The sequence below is a fragment of the Musca autumnalis genome, unplaced genomic scaffold (genome assembly GCF_047663935.1).
Source record: "Musca autumnalis isolate F117 unplaced genomic scaffold, ASM4766393v1 scaffold_5, whole genome shotgun sequence".
NCBI classification, from domain to species: domain Eukaryota; kingdom Metazoa; phylum Arthropoda; class Insecta; order Diptera; family Muscidae; genus Musca; species Musca autumnalis.
Window position 1 is genome coordinate 45,192,460 of NW_027412088.1, and position 15,254 is coordinate 45,207,713.

Here is a 15,254-nt window from a genome sequence, read left to right on the forward strand (position 1 = left end):
TTGATATGGCTGTGCGGGTTGAGTTATTTGATAATGCGGTATCCACTGGTTGAATACTTGTGATTGAAGAATTAATTTCTATAGATCCATCAAGTCGTGTTTACCGCAGATAATTGTGTAATATCACTGTCGCCAAAACAACCTAATTAGAATATAAATAATTAGTGAACAGATGCACTTCTGTTTAATTGGTGATTACTTTTGTTGCATTTTTCGGTGAAAATCCTATTGATGTTTGAAGTACCCTCCATTTTGACGACAATATTCCAAAGGCTATTTCAATTCTCACTCTCGCTCCACAAATAATATTATTGAACTTAAGCATTTGATCATTATTCACCATGGGGTAGGATTTAATAATATTATTTGAGAGAGGAAAAGCGGCGTCTCCAACCAAATAATATGGAAAGTACACATGGGAACCCGGGAGCTTGCTTGGTGGAGGGAAATTGAAGGTTCCATTTATTATATGTTGACCAAAGGAAGTGTTGCGGAAAACTCCCCCATCACTTATACTACCACAGTTTCCTACATCAACTAAAGTGAAACAATATTCAGCATCGCAGGCTGCCATTAACACCTCCAAGAGAAAAAATACAAATATTTTTAATCAATAATGGCTTTATTCCTGCATGCACTACTTACGATGCTGTGGTACTTTTTATAATTATAAAATTGTGAGCCAGAATTTGGGGGACAACGAATTCGTATGTGTTTCCCATCAACGGCACCTACACAATTCGGAAGCCCACATATCCTATAGAACCCTGCTGAAATATCCAGCCAATGATTTGCAGACGGTGGTGCTAGATAAAACTCCTTTAAAACCTCCCACAACACTTCACATGTATTTAATATTATTGACCTTGCAGTCTCCAATCCAATACGGAACTTCATACATAGTGTGTGCAAAGTACAACCATGCGCTAGAAAGCTATATATTTGAAATTTTTGAAAAATATCAAAAAACTGAGAAAAAGTCAGGGGTATTTGTCCGAAACGATTATCTGCTATATATAGAACAAAAATGTTCATAGCTATCAAGACGGTGCAAAATCAAAAGGACATAATACCCTGACCGACAAATTTATCTTACTAGAGCGTTATATAGAGGCGGTTCTCAGCCTCGATAGGTTTTCTATGATACGGGTTTTTCTGCAGAGAGAACCCGACCAGGTTATACAAAGCCTTGAACATTTCTTGATTGATTGGATTGATTTTTCGAAGAGGAGTAAAACCCATATTCTTCTCTGGTCCTAAAAAGCTTCTTGTTAGGTCCTCGGAATCTTGAATGGCTCAATATATGTTGTATTACAACTATATCTTCAATATCTTCTAATATTTCTTCTTCCATAATGGCATAACTTTTTTTTTAATTGTGACAATTTGATTTAACGTATTTTGGTAATACGTGCGTACAAAAAGCTTTGTCATGGTAAAAAGTTGAATATATTTGTACGCCCAGTCGTTAGTTAGGTATAGCTGTTAAAACAGAAAACACGTTCATTCCATTGAATATCTTATCTATGTATTTGATTATTATCAAAATCTTTTATTTATTTGGTTTTCTAAATATTGATTTTAACTTCGAATTATACCGCGAGTTTTGAGTATGCTTGAAAACAAATTGCACATCCTTAGAATTTTGCATATTTTTTCGAATTAAATTAGAAAACTCGCATGAATAAAAGCGCAAAAATCAACTTTTTGCCTAAAAACCTGTCCAAGTTACATATAGTGCATGAGAGCTATTCCAAAAACTTAGATCGATGTCCATAATTATAGCTAATTCGGTCTAAAAATGTAGTTAAAAAATTCATAATACCTGAAATGGGACGGTCGCGTTATATGGGAGCTATATCAAAACGTGGACCCATGTCCACAACTTTTGGCGGAGACGTTTGTTGGCCACTGAAGAACCTAAATGCTAAATCACACCCGAATTTAGGACTAAAATATAGATAACTTCCAAATACAGTCGAAATTCGATTATCCGGGAATCGATTATGCGTAAACCTCCATTATCCGGGAAAGGAAAACATAGATAGATTAATCCATAATTAAATAAACTTTCATAAATAATTGGCCTTCGTCCTAAAAAGACAATAATAAAAATAAAAATTCACAGCAGAGCCCGGCTGCCCCGGCTGAGGTTTGAACCTGGGTCCTCTCCAACAAATAGACAATGTTGTCGAGGTCCTAGCGCTCTAGGCCACAGCCAATCTATCATCATAACTACTGAAAAAGTAGGCATTGCAATTCATAAAGGAAAACCCCCTTTGATTGTACGTGTGTATGTATTGAGAAATTGATTTCTAGACAAGACACTAGGGTGACTTGATAAAGAAAAATACTTCATATCTACACATTTGTAAAAATGTTTGTATAAATAGAAGGTATCAAAATCAGCCTTTGTCTTCTAGCCATCAATTAACATTCAAAATACCCCTGACGAGCTTTGGCAACCACCAAGCGAAACGGTCCGTAGGGTAATTGGTTGAATGTGTGTTGTGGTATAACGCTAGAATTCATTTTTCAATACAAAACTCCTTAGGCCATGTTAGCTCGATTAATCCATAATTAAATAAACATAGATCATTAGGTTCATTTTATACCGATTAACCATGAAAATCTTTATGATCCAGGATTATAAGTCATTCGACAAAAGTTCAATGAACAAAAACAATGCACAAATGAATTAACGTCCATGTGAAAAACAGAAAACAGACCAATCATGCGCTGACAAACGAAAGGCGGCCATCTATGGACTTAGATGTCGAATAGATGATTTTAGCTACAATTTGTATGGGTGCTATACCAAAACACGGACCTATATTGACACTTTTCTGTGGAGAATTGCTGTGACCACTATGAACCTCAACTGTAACATTACAGTTAGTTAGGCTAAAAATGGTAGCTAATACCCCAAAAAAAACCAAAATCGGGAGGTACTATCATATGGGGTCTATACCAAAACATGGACCTATATCGACAATTTTTAGAGGAGAATTGTTCTAAACACAAGGAAGCTTAAATGTCAAATTACAGCTAGTTAAAATCATCTAAATACCGAAAATCAGAAAGTACCGTTATATGTTGGTTGTGCCAAAACATGGATAATTGATCATTTTTGGGAGAGATGTTTTGTTACTGCTGGAAACCTCTACGTAAAATCTACGTATGTTCGGTAAAAAAAAATAGCTAAAATCATCAAAATACCTAAAACTCAGGCTCAAACATATAGCGTTCTAGCTTAAAATTTTGTAGACGGCACACCATGGTACAATCATTACAAGGTAGGACATAGCAAACAGCTGGTTACAATTTTTTTATTGGTTTGCTTATCCTTTCAAAGCAGCATAGACAAATTTTATATGGGGATTTCTGAGTGAATTCGGACACTTTTTTAAAACTAGGTTTTTGATTTCCTTTACTTGTTGTTGTGGTGATGCTTCTCATCAACCAAACATGTCAGTATATTTTCAGATTTTTTTTTGACCAACGGCTCCAGAGATATCGCGCCTTGAAAAAGTCGAATTCTGTAAAAACTATATGCAAAGAAATACTCATAACTTCTTTAATATTGGTCCAAATTGAAAATAAAATCTTTTTTGTTTATCAGCTATTTAATAAAAAATATAAAAAAATTTAACAGTGGGCTTGAATGCAATTTTCGTGAATAAGACATTAACTATATCTCCAACAGTTAAATATCTGGGGGTTATCCTAGATAGGAAACTCAAATGGAAAGACCATATCCAGGAAAGGGCTGCCAAAGCACACAGATGTTGGTCAACTTGTAGAAGGGCTATAGGCTCAAAATGGGGTTTTAATCCTAGAATGATACACTGGCTATACAGAAGCGTAATAAGACCGATTCTTGCTTACGCATCTGTTGTATGGTGGACAGCTATGGACAAAAAGTACAATGTGGAAACATTGCAAAAAGTCCAAAGAATGTGTTGCCTAGGCATTAGCGGGGCGATGAGGACTACACCAACTAGGGCTTTAGAGACAATTCTATTTGTCAAACCCGATAGAAATACAGGTAAGGTTTGAAGCAGCCATCGCGGCTATAAGACTGAAAGCGATGAGCGAGTGGATCGAAAGAGACCACCAAACATACCACCAATGCATATTACGGTTCACAACGGGTGAATCTATAAATCAAATAGTATCGGACTGGATACCAGAATCAAGTGAAGTAGCTCTGTGTGAAGTTCTAATACCGGACAGAGATATGTGGATCGACGGAACCCTTGCACAGATTCCCGCTGGAAGCTGCGGGTTTACGGACGGGGCTGTGTTAGGGGGGAGAACGGGACTGGGTCTTTATATCGTAGACACGGAAACGAGGATCTCCCTTCGTCTGCCGGATTATAACACGGTCCTCCAGGCCGAAATCCGAGCGATCACAGAATGTCTGAACTGGTTTAAAACAAATACAAGGCCACTCACAGTTAACATCCTTACGGATAGTAAAGCACCAATTAGAGCTATAACAAGTAAGGCAACAATATCGAAAACTATCTTAGAGTGTAAAAATGCAATTAACGACTATTCCCATTATGGCTCGGTAAACATTATATGGGTGCCAGGACACATAGGGATTACGGGAAACGAAGTAGCAAACTCCTTAGCAAAACAAGCCAGGGAGCTACCTACAGTAAGTCTAGACAATGCCAAACCTTTAAAGGCGGCGCGTATAGAACTAAAAGCTTGGGCAAAGAATGCTCATGTACCCCTATGGAATAACCAGGAAAAGGGAAAAACTATAAAAATCCTATGGGGAAACCCAGACCAGGACAAAACAAGTGACCTCCTAGTGATGAGTAAAAAGGATATCAGTAGACTGATCGGTGTCCTCACAGGGCATCTAGGACTACAAGCGCATCTGCACAGGATAGGCTGTGCAGAGAATAGTGAATGCAGGGCATGTGGCGAGGACAACGAAACTTTGGAACACTATCTCTGCCACTGTCAGGCTTTCACAAACTTGAGAACTCAACTAATGGAAAACGACATAATTACAGGACTCGACCATATCAAGGACATCGGGTTCAAAAACTTGAGGGACTACGTCAATGGGACGGAACTCCTAAACTAACAACAACTTCCAGGACACATAAAATTAGAGCGCACAACAGGCCTCTTCTGGCTTCAGTGTATGCCCTTTCTTTTTAAGGACATGTGGTGATCTTGAATCACCCCTCTTTTCAACCTAACCTAACCTAATTAGAACTTATATATCTCAATAACGGTAAAAACTACGAAAATATCATTAAAGTCAATCTGGTAGAGAATTTTCATAGCTACAATATTTTGTATATTTTGTGTAGTTCTATTTCAATAGGGCTTGCGGTTCCCAAGCAAAATCGGGAAAACCTAAAAAAGCCTTAAAAATGTCAACTTGAATCGCGATTTATTTAAAAAGTGCTCCGGCGACTTTTTGTTTTTTGATCTTTCTCATGCATGAGCATTATAGTTTCAGAATCTGCAAAAACTTTCCATGTGTAAGTACCTTCCATTTAAATTTGGTTCAAGAGCACATGTGTAAATTGACACTTACATATATCACGATATCTTAAGAATGGTGACTCCTATTTAAACGTCATAAAGATTATTCTTGTAGACAATTTTTAAGCCTACAACTTTTACTTTGGTCGATAGGTCTTACAGGTTTTTAAAATGTTTCTAAGCAAGTAAAAAAGACCCTCAACTATAAAAATGTGTTGAACATTTATATGAGTGGTACCCTAAGTATTGGTTCCATAGGGCCTAAATTTGAACATAAGCTAAGCTTGGACAAACAAATTTCGAGATCGAAAATTTGGACCAAATCGGTTGCTACGTTTGGGAGATATTGCGCTTATCATTTTAGCAAATATTTTCAAACATTTTTGGGGGAGGTAAATATATTAGGATGTGTAAAGTATGGACCAAATCGATCACTCCCATCCAGTGTTATAGTGCGCACAATTTTTCCGAATATTTTTGAACTTTTTTGGGGGAGGTACCTGAAGGTTTGGACCGATATGGCTTATCTTCGAACTTAAACTAAGTTTATTACGAAGGCCACATTGTGGACCGACTCAGTAGATCCGTTCGAGAGTTATCATGCGCTCCAACCACTACACACGGTGTCATAGGGGGTTTTTTGCACCTTTAAGGCTAGTTTCTCAGGAAGTGTGGACTTGCCCCTGATGAAACTTGTACCGTCGTATGGGGGGCAGTGAGAGCAGGTCCTAAACTGAAATTTTGTGTTGGAGGTACCCGAAGGGGTAGACCGATTGTGTCCATATTTGAACCTCATATTACTCTGGTAGAAAGTTTACGCTATACAAAGTATGGACCAAATCGGTGCGCACAAACTCTCTGAACATTTTCGAACTTTTGTGGGGGAGGTACCGGAAGGAGTGTACCGATGTAGCTGATCTTCGAACTTAAACTAAGTTTGGGCAAAATATTACGAAAGCCAAAATTTGAACCGAATCGGTTCATCTGTTCGAGAGTTATCGTGCGCTCCAGCCAGCAGGACAGACAGACAGACGGACGGACATGACTAGATCGACTCCAAATTGTCTGAAACACATTTCGTCCAAACATACTTGGGGTCTAAAACCATTATTTCGATGAGGCACATTTTCATCGTATCAAAGTGTATATACCCTCTTTAGCCTAAAGGCTGAGTGTATAAAAACTGAATAAAATCTTCAAAAAATGGCTTTTGACCTGAATAACTTCCTTTGCGTACATGGGATTGAGGGGGGATTTTAGGAGGTTACTTATAATGACTAGCTTTCCACCAAAATTTAGCTTTGTGGGAATTTTTGGTATTTCCCCGTTATACTCATGTCTATTTTGACTGGACTATATATGAACACGCTAACTTACGAATTGAGTATTTGGGCAAAAAGCGTATATCAAGTTCCACGAAAAGCTATATGAGAAAACACCTTCGGGTACCTCCCTCAAAAAAGTTAAGAATGTTCGCTTCAGTTCAGTTTAAGGACTGTCCAAGGAATTTTTAGCAAATGCAGTTATTGTGCTTCTGTTTACAGCGGTGTTATGTTTTTTTGTTGAGGTACCGGAAGGAGTGTGCTGGGACGTCTTTCTGGAAACCAGTAATATTAATTACACTGAGTTACATGAAAATTATTCAGGGTTTTGGTGTACCAATTCGGTTTTGTTGGAGTCTATGGGAGACGAAAATACCTTTGATTTCTTTAGGTCACTTCATTTTTATATCCTCCATCAGAGTATGAAGGCTACCTTAGGTTTATTTTTCCATTAAATAATCATTTTATATATAATTCGATTAAATAATTTTAAATTACAGCATTATTTATTGTAACATAATTAACCAGTAATATTTTTATTTTTACACAAAATGCATTTTCCTGGGAAATTACAGTAATTACACAAAGGGAAATGTAATTCAAAAGGATTCCATGAAAACATTTTCACATTTATTTTCATTTCATGTTCTTAGAAATACATTGACATAGGCGAAATAACGTGTGGGGAGGTTGGGGCAAAATGTTAAAGGACTTTTCTTTATCCTCTATTATGTTTGCTGGATTTACTGTTGCTGTATGTCCTTTGTGCAATTTACTTTTTATTTCACACTTTTTTTTCGTTTACTTCAAGGCGAAAAATAGCATAACGGCTTAAAGTATGCCAAATGGTGGAAGGGAGAACGACATTTCATTACAACGTTTTGCTCGTTACTTTTATGCCACACGTTGCTATTGTGGTTCTTCTTGTTATTATTTTTCTTTTTTGCTCTCTTTCTGATTCTTTTGAATCCTTTTTGTGGCAGTGTCCTTAATACATCTATTATATGTGTGATGCAGGTGTGGGTGTGTGTTGGTTGTTACGTTTACGTTTGTGCGTATTTTTTTTACTGGGATTTACTTACATACACTACACACAACGCTGGTTGTTTTGACTTTTTGTTTTGCTTGGATCTTTGTTTGTTAGTTGGTTGTTAATGCTTTTGTAGTCGTTGTTAAAATATTGTTGATGTGCGGGCGTCTGTGTATACATTCATATGTATGTCATAATACACTTTCTCTTTTGGCCTTAACTTGTGTCAAAGCATATTAAACACAACAAAAACAATACATTTTATTTTCCCACCAACTCTTTGTGAAGGCATGCAGGCAGAGGCGGACACAATCACACACTACGGAGTATTGTCACTACTACTATGAATTATATACTCATTGACACACATACACCGAGCTTCAAACACGTCGTCGTATAGAACAAAGACAATTCTGCTTACGCATACACACACATTTGCAAATTTATTAGGAAAACGTAACAAACGTAACGAACGCAACGGACAAAGGATAATAACAATGAACGCGAAGAAGACGAAATGAACGAAGGAAAATAATGACAACGATTACCGATAAAAATAAGTAAAATAAGTTTGAAGACAAAATTTTTATTTATTAGAATTTGTTAAAACACTTGTCAATAAATATTGCAATCAGCTGGTCTTAATTGCCAAATTATTTAATGTATAAGCAAAACATGTAGTATATTTTTAGGCGCCTCCAGAAGATTATCAAAACTTTCACTTTCCTTTAAAATTCTTTAGAATTTTGTTTTCACTGCGTTTCGCATTATATATATTTTTTATTGTTGTTTTCTTTTCATTTTCTATTATTCTTTTTGCGCTGCTTTGTGGAAAATAATATTATTCTTTTTTAGTGAATTGGCTTTTTTTATTTCCTTTTATTTTAGCTTTATGTAAAATGATTATGATTTAACACACACACACTGACACTCAAACTGCAGATTTAGAAAATTTAGTCCATTCGTCCGCGTTAGACATCCGCCAACCGAGAAAGTTTGTGCTTAAAAGAGTTGCTTGCCAGTTGCAGACAAGTCGGTATCCCCTTATGCCATTAGACAAGAGGTGCTCTCATTTATTTGCTCTCAGCCACACCAACACTCACTTACATGGATGGACATTAACAAAAAATTGTGGCGCGCTCGCTCTTATTTGGGATTTTTTTCGTCTTTTTCGGGGGAAATTTCTCATTTGGGGCCATTTGCAAACATCTGTTTACATTTGCCTTTAGTGCAACATTTGTTTATGTGCGCCCACATTCCCACACAAACGGCACAAGCTATGAACGAACATACATCATACTGCCCACTCTTCTTCTTCTTCTTATTGTACAATGTAAAGGAATTTATTTAGGGCGCATGTCCCTCTCCCACAGCCATTGTTGAGAGTCAGTGCTAAAATTTAGTACTGACTCACCTGTATACACTGGCGTTAATGTTACTGTTAAATGTCGACATCTCATGGCGTATTCTTTCTTTATTTCCTTTAGCAGAGAAAGTTGTTCTTTCTGAACATAGGGGTCTTTTTTTGCTTCCAATCCAAAACATTTGCCAAACAAAATAAACCTGTTAAGCAAATTGTGTTGATTTTCATTACATTGTAAGCATGTACTAATGGATTAGGGTGGATTGGTTTAATGTTGCAATAATGCCCTCAGTCTTATGGGCAAAGAGGGTATTATATCCACTTAGATAAGATCACAGTGTGACGTAGGGGATGAAAGATACCAAGCAACGGCCCTGACCGGCTTTAACATGTAAAGCTCAGGACTTATCATGGTCCCGTGGTGTCACCTGGGGAGCTGCGTATAACACCTGTTAAATGCAGCGAGCTAACATGTGCTGAGCGTTCACTTATAAGAACGTTGAAAACTTGGGTTTGTGCGTCGGATAAGTAACCCTCACCTAGAAAAAGCAGTCTACTATTAAAAAACGAAAAAGAAACACAAACCCCTCTAAAACCCCGGAAACGTTTTAGGGACCATGATCCTGGAATGTCCGAACTCTTTATGATTGCGGTTTTATAGTTAGTCGGAGGTTAAAACATCTGGCCTTCAGATTCACTCCTGTGTGACTTCCAATAATTGACATAAAAGCTAAATTTTTCAAACTACGCTCATGCATTTTACTAGCGCTTAGAAAAAAAAAAACATATCGTCTGCTACGCAAGAAAAGATCGTAAGTCAATTTTTAGACATTTTTCAAGAGGAAGAAAAAACATTCTAACAGTTGATCAAATTTCATCGCGTTTGGGAGATAATTGGTTATTTTGACTTACGACCTTTTCCTAGTATAGTTTTGAATTTTTGTTGGAACTTCAATTTACGGATTTTTATACCCTCAGCCTTTAGGCTAAAAAGGGTATATACACTTTGATACGACCAAAAATGTGCCTCATAGAAATATTGGTTTTAGACCCCAAGTATGTTTGTACGATATCCGTTTCAGACAATTTTGAGTAGATCTAGCAATGTCAGTCCGTCTGTCTGTCTTGCTGGCTGGTGCGCACGATAACTCTCGAACGGATCAATCGATTCGGTTCAAATTTTGGGTACCGAAATATTTTGTCCAGATTTGATTTAAGTTCGAAGATGGGCAATAAGGTCCACTCCTTCAGTTACCTCCCCCACAAATGTTCAAAAATTGTCGCAAAACTTGTGCGCACGAAGGGAGTAATCAAATTGAACCAAACTTAGCGTATGGTAATACTACCTCTAGGTATACATCAGGTTCGAATATGGATTATATCGGTCCACTCCTTCAGGTAACTTCCACACAAAATTTGAAATAAGTGGAGTTTAGTGACACCTCACGAATCGTTATGAAATTGTAATAGGATGTTCGTGCGGCTCCGTTACGTCATTGTAATTTTTTTTCAAGGGCAAGTCCATAGTTCCCGAGATAATGGCGCATAACCTCAAAAAAATGCTGCACTATGTCGCGAGTTCAAATAAACGGTGGCCAAATATAAAAGGAGTTGGCGTTGGCAGATGAATTTTGGTATAAATACTTATAGTTCACTGACAAGGTCGAGAGCAAAAAATTGGGAAGGTCGGACAACGTTTTGGGATAGTCCCCATGCAACGGTACTTCTTAATGTTTCGGCATTTTGAATATTTTAGCCAAACTTATCAACCAAATTGGTTGAATTTTGAGATGCGGGGTTTTCACTTTACAAAAAACTTTTCCGATAAAAATTATGGACATAGGTCCTCGTTTTGATATAGACCCCACATTACGGTACCTCCCGATTTTCGGAATTTTGAAGATTTTACATATGTTTCACGCCCAAATACGCTGAAATTTTGCATTGAGGGTTCCCAATGGACCAAAAAACTTTTCTGATAAAAATTATGTACATGGGTTCAAGTTTTGATATAGCTCCAATAGAACGGTATCGCCCGATTTTCGTTATTTTCAAGGTTTTAGCCACATTAAACAACCAATGTAGCTGATATTTGGTATTTAGTCTTCGCCAGGTCTTGCGAAATATTTTTACAGAGAATTGTTGGTATTGGTTCACGTTTTAATATAACCTCCGTGGAACGATACCGCCCAATTTTCGGGGTTTTAATGTTTTAGCCACATTATCCACCCAAAATTACAGAAATTTGGTGTTCAGTCTTCATATATTTTTGTGAGTTTGTTGAATACATCAAAATTTTGTCTTCAAAAAAAAGAGAATTTTCCTTAAAATTTTTTTGACCGATTAATGGTCAATAAACGGCACATTTTTTATTAAAAATCGAAATTTTGACTTTGTATTATTTTCCTTGACGTTGTATTCTTTTTCGGGGACAAGTCCACACTTTTTGAGATAATGGAGCTCCAAAAAATCTGCCGGCACTAACTAAACTTGGTTGTGCCTAACATAACACTCGCGTACATACTTGGATTACGTCCAGACATGGAACGTACATCGTACCACTTCTTAGGGTATCTCCCACACAAAATTTGGAACATGTAAAGTTTAAGGTTTTTTTATACCCTCAGCATTTATGATAACGAGGATATATACAATTTCATACGGACAAAATGTGCCTCATCGAAATAATGGTTTTAGACCCCAAGTATGTTTGGACGAAATATGTTTCAGACAATTTGGAGTCGATTTAGCAATGTCCGTCCGTCTGTCTGTCTGTCGTTGGAGCGCAAGATAACTCTCGAACGGATTTGCCGATTTGATCCAAAATTTGGCCTTCATAATATTTTGTCTTAGTTTAAGTTCGAAGGTGGGCCATATCGTTTCACTCCTTCAGGTACCTCCCCCACAAAAGTTCAAAAATGTTCGCAAAAATTGTGCTCCCAACAACTCTTGAAGGGAAGGACCGATTTGGTCCATACTTTACGCATCCTAATATATCTACCAGATATGTATATATCAGGTTCGAATATTTGTCCACTCCTTCGGGTACCTCCCACACAAAATTTCGGATAAGTTCACTTTAAGACCTGCTCTTGACTAACTTTGATTTCTGTTGAAGCAACTTGCAATCGCTGCCTCAATAACGACGGTAAAAGTTTTTTTCAGTGGGAAGTCCATATAATATAACCCACTGAAATGACTAGTGGGCGCGATATCTATCGAAAAGATATGACTCTCAAAATAAGATCCACTTTCGTGCACTAAGTCGGTCCATTCCCTCCTCCGCAAAACTTTTGAACTATAATCTTAATCCACATTTTTATCGGCAAGTTCAAATGTCCAAAAAGTGCCACAAATTTTTTAAGAGAACGTGTCCGTAGATTAAAGTTTAAATTCATATAGGCTGAGGGTATATCTCTGTCGGCAAAGCCGACTGATACTTTTTTATTTGTTTAATTCCGTTTCGCTTAAGGACCAGATTATTAGATTCTTAATAATCGCACAAAAACATATGCTGATCAGTTTATTCGTTTTCGATCTAGTGGGCACGGCAAACTACTTAAGTAAATTCCAGTATTATAATATGCAATGTTTGGACGAACGCAGTATCCAATTCGAAAGTTGCCGGGCGCACCAGCCAAAACACATTGTGGCTGTAGGATTTTTTACAGCTTTAGGGCTTTTCTCTCAGGAAGTATGGACTTGCCCCTGATTAAACTTGAACCTCGGTAATCGAAGCGCCAAGAACAACCTGCTACAAAAAAATCAACGCGATTCTACAGCAGGAATTAAACTGCGCTTTTCCCAAATGTTGTATGGTACACGAAGCAGTTTACCGATATAGTCCATACTTGAACCTCACCTATGTATGTCGTGTACAAATATTACGTTTGTGAAGTATGGAAAAATTGATTATTAACTTCGAGAGTTATCATGTGTACAATATTAGCGAAAAGTTTTGAACTCTTGTCGGGGATGTGTCCGAAGCAGTGGACCAATGGGCCATCTTCGAACTTAAACAAAAATAAATATTGGGCTCAATCATTTCGAGAGTTATCGTGCGCTAAAGCCAGACTGACGAATGTACATTGCTAAATCGACTCCGAATTGTCTCAAAGGGATTTCGTCCAAACATACTTTGGGTCTAAAATCATTATTTGATGAGGCACATTTTGCAAATGAATGTCTAAACACAAACATCCCAGAAGGGACTAAGGAGACGTCTCTCATATCAATGAGTGCACCTTGATTCATATTAGCTCAATGATATGGGACCAACAGTTTATCGCCGAGTCCGAACGGCGTGTCCTAAGACACCACTTATAGAGAAGTTGTACATGGCTGAAATACTAAGGAAGTGTCGCCAACATTACTGAGGGGTCGCGAAGTTTTGCAGTATTCGAATCGTCTGCGTGTACCAGGCCATAAATATCTACATCCTTTGAAAAGTTACGGAATGTAGGCTAGGAAAAAACGATTCTAAATTACAGTGCCTAGTACCATTATCGCAACTACGCTATGGATAAATTGGAAGATATTTGCATTTCAATATCACGAACGAAATTAGGAGGATTCATCTGATCATTGAAGGATTAAAATAAATTGCAGTTCTTTAATTACATCTGTTTTTACCTTCGTTCAACAATTTGGAGAAAAGTTCTATTGAATTTAAAAATGATTTAGAAAAAAAAAACATTTTTCCAAAGTGTCGATGTAAATTGCTCTGCTTTATGTGTAACGGCTCCTAAAAATATATGCTTCAATCATTTAAAACTTTTGGGAATATTCGATTTTTTCTATTGAAAGTTTCTCCATTAAGAGAAAAAAAGGAAAAACATGACAGTGAAAAAAGTGAGAAACCTAAATTGGAAATGAAAACGAAAAAAGTTATTTTTTCGTGTGGGTTGTTGTTGATGCTCCATGGTTGTTGTTGCTCCTTATTTGAATACAATAAATATGGAAATGTGCTCTTTTGAATGTATGTCTATCCGACATACATACATACGTACGTATGTATGAGTGAAACACAATTGTAAAAAAATCGACAATAGAAAAATAAATATACACCAACGCACATTATGTAAAACAATGTATTTACGTACCAACAAAAGAAAGGCACTTAAGAGCCTGCGATACCAATCGCAAAAACCAAAATTAACAAAGACAATATTTCTTGGAATAAATGTTGTTGGTACCCACACAGGAACAGCTAAAAGGTAACAATAACAACATTTTGGGTTAAACGCTCCAATAAATTAAAAGGAAACACTTTTATATATGCAGGAGGATGCAATTAAAGGGAAGATCATGAACATGATAAACCTAAACAAATAGAATACGAAACTCCTACGCATAAGGTTAGAATACATATGTCGTGTATGGATGGCACGTGGAACTACTTACATGTGTTGAGTAATTTGTGGAAACGTAAATTGACAAATTTTAACACAACGTATTTTTTCAAAGAGATGGGCAAATTATTTCATGTCTAATTTTAATCTATGGGGTAAATGATACCAATGACCATGGCTGGCTTTAACATGACAAAGCTCAGAACTTATCTTGGTATCTTTTTCATCTCAAGGGAACACTGACCTCTCTGTGGTTTCACCTAGGCAGCAGCCTTTAACACCCGTTGAAGATAGTGAGCGAATACCCATAATATCATATAAACCCTGGGATGGGCGATGAGTTAGTAACTCATCCCTCCAAACCATCGTACTATGAAAATACAAAACCCCTTTAAAGTTGACGAACGCCACAAACGTTTTAAGGACCATGACCTGCGAATCACATTGGCAAATGTACTCGTAAAGTACATAGGGAACTAGAAATGTTTCTGGCCTTGGCCATTTGACTTTTTTTGAAAGTTTGTTTTGTTTTTGGTTGAAGTTTCAATCTCATTTGATTGTTTTTATGACTGGAGTGTTACCCCCAATGGCTTAAACTTTATCATTACCCTCTATTACAGAGAGTAATGTTTTTCAAAACGAACTGACAGTGTGGCAAAATTTTACAGATC

At 37.0% G+C, this 15,254-nt stretch overlaps 1 protein-coding gene across 2 annotated transcripts in view; it reads right to left on the reverse strand.

The window, feature by feature from the left end:
* Hs3st-A (Heparan sulfate 3-O sulfotransferase-A) overlaps nucleotides 1-8,923 on the reverse strand; it is a 294,272-nt gene extending 285,349 nt beyond the window's left edge. For both annotated transcript variants that reach the window (XM_073956413.1, XM_073956412.1), the window contains exon 1: nucleotides 7,922-8,923. The gene's annotated coding sequence lies outside the window, so the exon portion shown is untranslated. The remainder of the gene's footprint in view (nucleotides 1-7,921) is intronic.
* Between the last annotated feature and the right edge of the window lie 6,331 nt (nucleotides 8,924-15,254).